Source organism: Lonchura striata, chromosome 29 (assembly GCF_046129695.1).
Source record: "Lonchura striata isolate bLonStr1 chromosome 29, bLonStr1.mat, whole genome shotgun sequence".
Classification (NCBI taxonomy): Eukaryota; Metazoa; Chordata; class Aves; order Passeriformes; family Estrildidae; genus Lonchura; species Lonchura striata.
In genome coordinates, this window is record NC_134631.1 from 2,314,191 (window position 1) to 2,320,459 (window position 6,269).

General features: G+C 41.5%; 1 protein-coding gene across 1 annotated transcript in view; it reads left to right on the forward strand.

The window, feature by feature from the left end:
* LOC144247628 (uncharacterized) overlaps nt 1-6,269 on the forward strand; it is a 643,963-nt gene that overhangs the window by 619,290 nt on the left and 18,404 nt on the right. The window lies entirely within an intron of this gene.

Here is a 6,269-nt window from a genome sequence, read left to right on the forward strand (position 1 = left end):
GAGTAATACGGTTTGGAGTTAGGACAATTACAAGACAATAAAAAGCAAAGAATTACGGACGTCCTAAGAAAAGCATGACTTGTGAACAAAGCAATCACCCTTAAACCAATGCACTTGTTGCATATTCATACATCCTTCATGGTTATGCACACATTCTATTCTAAACAAGAAACTCTCTTGTATGTCAGCTGTTTCCTTTAATCCCCTGGTGTCTTCAAGTCTGAGCAGGGCCTGAAGAAATTATCTTCTTCTGATAAGAAGCCATAAATTCCTCTCCTTTGGAAGATTTAGGTGTTCTTCGAAGGGAGCATCTCATTCCTAAAAAGAAAACTCCCCCCACATACATAATCTCTATTTTAACATTATGTTGTAACCTAAAACTACACTTAACACAATACGTAAGGGAATTAATACAGCATAACTTTCTAACATTGCATATATATTATATATATATACATATATATATTCATTGTAACATTTGCGAAAAGCCAATCTTAAATATGCATTTTTCACAATCCTTCCTCTTATTAATTATAAATCATTTGGCTTGAGCAATATTTCTTATCCTCCTCCATTCGTTGGACTTTGTTGGTAATCAAATAAAACATGGGATTAAACAAAGAAGAAATATCAAAACACTTGTAACACATAAAAGGAAGAATCCTAATTTCTTCCACCATCCCATTCTCAATACCTTACCCCACCTGCTAGTTTTTAACATTATTTTCCCATTTTTGGACTAGGTCAATACCTGGGTCATAATTTTTTTATGATATCCTTTGTTTTTTCCAGGATGACATCCTCATTGCCATCTATTTTCAACAATCTGTACACCCCATTCTTTAGCCAATAAATAGCGTAAAGCCAACCTATTTTAATACACTGCAGGTGATGTTTGGCTTTGCAGACTCAATATTTACTCCAATGCCTGAGCAGCTTTGTTTGTTATCTTCTCTATAAGTGCTTGGAGTCATTTAATATGACTCAGGATATAATTTGGGGTTAACACAGAGCTAGACTGCTGTGCTTGTTTTACTTTTTTTTTACTAATTGTCTCTTTACCGAATCATGGACTATATTTCTAAGATCAAATGTAAAACAAATTAATCTCTCTCCTTTTGGACATTCCATGCCCCAGGTATTACTACTTTTCCCTAAGTTCTTTGTAATGTGATAATTTTCCCCCTTTTTCCTGCAGGTACTTAATTTGGATGGGTTATAACAGTGGCTGTTGACATGGGGGTGTGTAACAAAAAGGAACTTTGGTTTCTTTCCATGTAACACTTTCTGTAGCATTTGTGACACGATCTTGCTGCTATCTCAGAAGGGAAAAGACAACAAATGAGAGACAGAAACAGGAATGACAGAGGTCTGGCTTGGCTTATACCCCCACCTCCCTTGCCTGTGGGGTTGCTGCCCACAGCAGGTACGTGTGATCTTCTCGCTGGTGAGTACAGTGCTCAATCCAGGCTTGCCCTCTGTTTCCCTTGTCACTCCTTTTTTATTCATTTCCAGGCAAATTGGTTTTGACACCTTTTAACTGTGGTTTTCCATCATTCCTCAGGTATCTCTCAGTCCACAGGCACTGATAATTCCCATCTACAAAACCAATTTATTACTTCAATTTTTGAGGTCTTTCTGTATAGGGGATTGATTCAGTACTCAATACTTCTTGCAACGAGAACATAGATTTTGTGAACCACAATGCCAATTATTCTCATAATTTAAACATTCACTTATAACCCAGCTGCCATGCCCAATGTGGGGATGAATCAAATAAAGTATACAGCATAGTATTAATGGTAATTTCCCTTCTTGCCTGTACAAGTCACAGGCTAAGGCCAGACTATAAGAACTCTTTGACTCAAACACTCCCGATCCTCCTGTTTGAAGTGGCAGTGTTCCTCTGCCAAGGAGGTGTCGGAGGCGTCTCAGGGCTTATTCAGGCAGGGCTTAGAACCAGTGATGCAAGCTTTGCCTTATTTCTCAGTTAGGTGTTGTTCTTTGTACCTGCCTTGGATCATGTGGGTCTTCCCAAACCGTTACCACCCAGTCCTTGTTGAAAGTCAATTTGGTATCACCCTGTTTAGGTGTGATAGTCCATTCCTCACGTTTCTTCACAAATTCTTTTCTTTTGCTGTCATGAATTCACCCTCTTTCCATGGTTGGGATTGCTGCTTTAGTAGTACCTGGAAAGGACTTCTCAATCGCACAGTGTTAAAAGAAAAACAATTCTGCATTAACTTTTACCATTAGTTTTTTTCAAAACTTTCTGGGTTTAACTAAAAACTTTTTCTATAGCTGCTTCTTCTTCTTGTATCCAGCTCTGCTAATTGCTGCAGAGGCCAATTCTTCTTCCTGTGAGCTATAATTAGTTAAATAAAAAAAGACGCCCAAATTTAACACAAGATGTATCACATCTCTTGGGTTTTTGCTTTTTACTGAACATCTAACTGTTTTAGTCTTACAGACCCATTCTTCAGAACAAAAACCTCCTTTCCTTAACAACAAAAATCAGAAGGAAAAAAAAGAAATTTTGTTTAAAAAAATAAACCACTTTGTGAGAGTCAGCTATCTCTGCTTTGATCTTATCTCTATTGGTGGTCCAGCTCTCCCTGTTTTTCACAGCTTTGGTTTTGACTCTGTCCTTGTCACTCCCCTCCCCTTGTTGTGACTCTGTCTAGCAGGAATGGGGGAGAACTTACAAATATCTACGGTATGGGGACTTTGGGGTGTATTTCGCTCTCCCTCCCTCTCTCTCGCTTTCTCTTTTCCTTTCTCTCTCTTTCGCTCTCTTTTTCTCTCTTCATATTTCAACATCCACATTCCAATATCAGTCCACTTTCTAACATTAGTCCTACATCCTGGAGAGGTGAGTCTGCCAAACACCTCTCCCTCCTTTTCCAACTTCCTTACAAATTTAATTACTTTTGTTTAATGTATTCTGCAGGCCTGTAATTCACGGCACCCTCCACCAAGGGCTACCAGCTACCCACAGCTGACAGTGCTAAAACTAAAGACTTATTTTGCTGTCACAATTTTCCATTCACAAGCTTGGAAGGGTTGTAGGAACAAGGTAAACCACAACTTACTTCCAAAGTGACCTTGCCTGCACTAAAAAATTTAAGGCAATCCTTGTTCATGCAATATGATTTGCAAAGAAGCCAAGGTTTGATTTGGGAAGGTTATCTGAGGACACAGAGCATGAGTTTTACCAGTCTATAATTTGAAGAGGGAATAGACAAAATGTGGATACAGTGGGGGAGACAGCAAGTAAGGAATTTATCTCTGCAATACTCTTTTTTTGACTGCCAGGAAACACTGTCTAAAGAGGTTTCTACCATACAAACAATAACTGGATGGGAAGAGGCACTCTTGAATTTAAGCTTTGATGTCAAAGTAGGAAACTGCCCCTGAGCACTGCAGTGCTGGAGCACCCTGCCTGCAAACTCACCAGAGGCAAGCCACTGCTGCCACGCTGCAGGGCTGCCTGCAGCACAGAGGGAACCATGGCCAAGCCCTCCCTGCAGGCCTGGGTAATCCACACAAGGAATCACAGTTGCTTCATAGCTCTCTAACTCATCAAAGAAATAGGAAACTGTAGTAAACAGAGATCTCCCTCACCATCTTTTTCATATGTGTGTGTCACACACCCACTGTGACGCTGAAAGTAAAAAATTAACAATTTACATTAGAAGATACTGAAATTTTTCTTCATCTAGCTTTGTAGGTTCCCTTTTCTATATGTAGCCACCTCCCATTCTGGGAAAAAATGAGCCCTATGTTTTTTACAAGTGTTTTTTATGCACATTTTTAATTGCTGTTCTAGATACACTGCAAATAGTTAGCACTTCCAGAAAAACTAGCAAACAAACAAAACAAAAAAACTAAGAAAGCAAAATAAATTTGGGTACTTGAAAAAGGACTGGTTGGAAGGAAAAATGTTTCTCATTGACCTACCAAGCAGCTGGTGTTACCTTTAGTTTAACTTTACACACTGAGAACACTTGATTGAACAGCCTGCATTGACTCAAATTAATAGCAGGTTTTGCTATGTCACAGCTGTAAACTAGTTTTTCAATCCTAGAGTACAGTAAGTTATGTCTTTCAAGATAAAAATCACAATGCAAATTGGAAGAAATTTAGTACACAATTAATTTACCTCCAAAAGTCAGTTTATGACTTTCCTCTACCAGGATTGCAAAAGCTGCTATAGCTTGAATACACACACTGGCCAGCCTTGATTTACTGGATCCCACATCTTTGATAAATAAGCCACGGGTCTCTTTACTCCTCCCCACTCTTGAAACAAAACCCTATGAGCTACCCCCTTTTCTTCATTTACATACAGATGAAAGGGTTTTGCTAGTGCAGGTAAGCTTAAAGTTGATATTGGGGCTAGTTTTAACTTCATTTTTCTTAGTTTTTCATTATCCTTTTTGGTCCATTTTATATCATCTCCCTCTGTAATTTTTTTAATTCAAAAATTTTACTGCCTGTGTATATCCTTCAATCCACAATTTATAATATCCCAATAATCTGAGTAGCTTTCTGATTTCCCCCTTTGAAGGGGGAGGGGGAAGGGATAGAATCCCTGTGTTTCATTCTGGGTTGAGCTTTCAACTACCCTTCCTAATCAAGTGTCCAAGATATTTTACCTCTGATTCTACAAATTGCAGCTTCCCTTTTGATACCTTTAATCCTTTTTCCCCAAGAAAATTCAAAAGCTTTATTGTAGCCTCTCTAACTTCAGCTTCAGCTTCCCCATAAAGTAAAAGGTCATCTATGCATTAGATAACTTGCATTCCAGCGGGAGTGGGGAAAGTTTGTAGTATTGTTTCTAAAGCTTGTCCAAATAAGTTTGGGGATTCTGTAAACCCCTGTGGTAGTTTTGTCCATCTTAATTGCTGTTTTCTCCCAGTTAGTGGGTCCTTCCATTCAAAAGCAAAGATAACTTGCTCTCCTGGGCTAATGGGCAAGCCCAAAAGGCATCTTTAAGGTCCACTACACTAAACCACTGGTGCTGGGGAGGAACTTTACTGAAAAGAGTGTAAGGATTTGGTACCACTGGATAGCGGGTCTGAGTTCTTTTGTTAACCTCCCTTAAGGCTTGTACCAGTCTATAGCTCCCATCAGGCTTCTTTACTGGGAGTATTGGGGTATTATGGGGAGACATACAAGGTTCTAATGTCCCATCCTTTATTAGTCCTTCTATTACTGGCTTTAAACATTCCCGTCCTTCTAAAGATACAGGATACTGCCGTTCACGTATGGGACAATTTTTTTTCCTCAATTGTAATCTTTATGGGGTCAATATTTAATCTTCCCCTATTTCCCTCCCCAGCCCAAACTTCCTTGTTAATTCTTCTTCCATCCTCCTGGCCTAGTTTTAAAAGTCTAGCTGTCATCTTCCCATCTTCTGGAACAACCCCTATTCCTAATTTCACTTGTAAATCTTGTCCCAGTAAATTGCTACCTGCCCCTGGGACCAAGAAAACATCCCTCATCCAAAATCTAGTTTCTCCCTCTATTGCCACATTTTTAATAACGGGTACTGTGAAACTCTCTCCTTTTGCTCCTGTTACTTCTAGAGTATCTTTGCTTACACTATAACCTTTTGGAATATTTAACATAAAGGTTCTTTCTGCCCCTGTGTCTACCACAAATTCCAATTCGTCTTCTTGGGGACCCACTCTTGAAATTATCTCAGCATTCCCCACGTGGACCCCACCTGCGCCCCCTCCTCGGCCCCATGGCCCCCGCGAGGGGAATTTGGGGAGGTGGGAGTGGGGCAGCGCCAAGGCCGGGCCCCCCCGCGCTGTCCTGGCGGGAGCGGCTGCAGTGGGGACCGAGTGCGGGCGGGAGCGGCCGAGAGCCCAGCGCTGCCCCAGCCCGACCTGCCCCAGCTCCATCCCTGCCCCTGCGCTGGGATGCTGTGGGTGTGGGGGGAAGAGGGAGCCGGCAGTGGGTGCTGGGCCTGGGGGCAGGAGGAGAAGGGAAGGAGAAGCAGGCTTGAGGAACAAAATGGTCAAACAATGGACATGGCAGGAGAAGGTGGGATTGTGCAGGAGAAGGAGGAATGGCAGGAGGAAGAGGAATCTGTGGAAGAGGAGAGATACAGGGGGAGGAGGAGCAGAAAGAGGAAGCAGCAGAAGGTTCCACCCCTCCCTGTGTCTGCAGCCTCCCCCCAGCCCCAGGAGCGCTGCTCCCCCCACATGCAGCAGGTGACTGTGGAGGGGGATGCACAATTTTCATGGGGTGAATCTTGG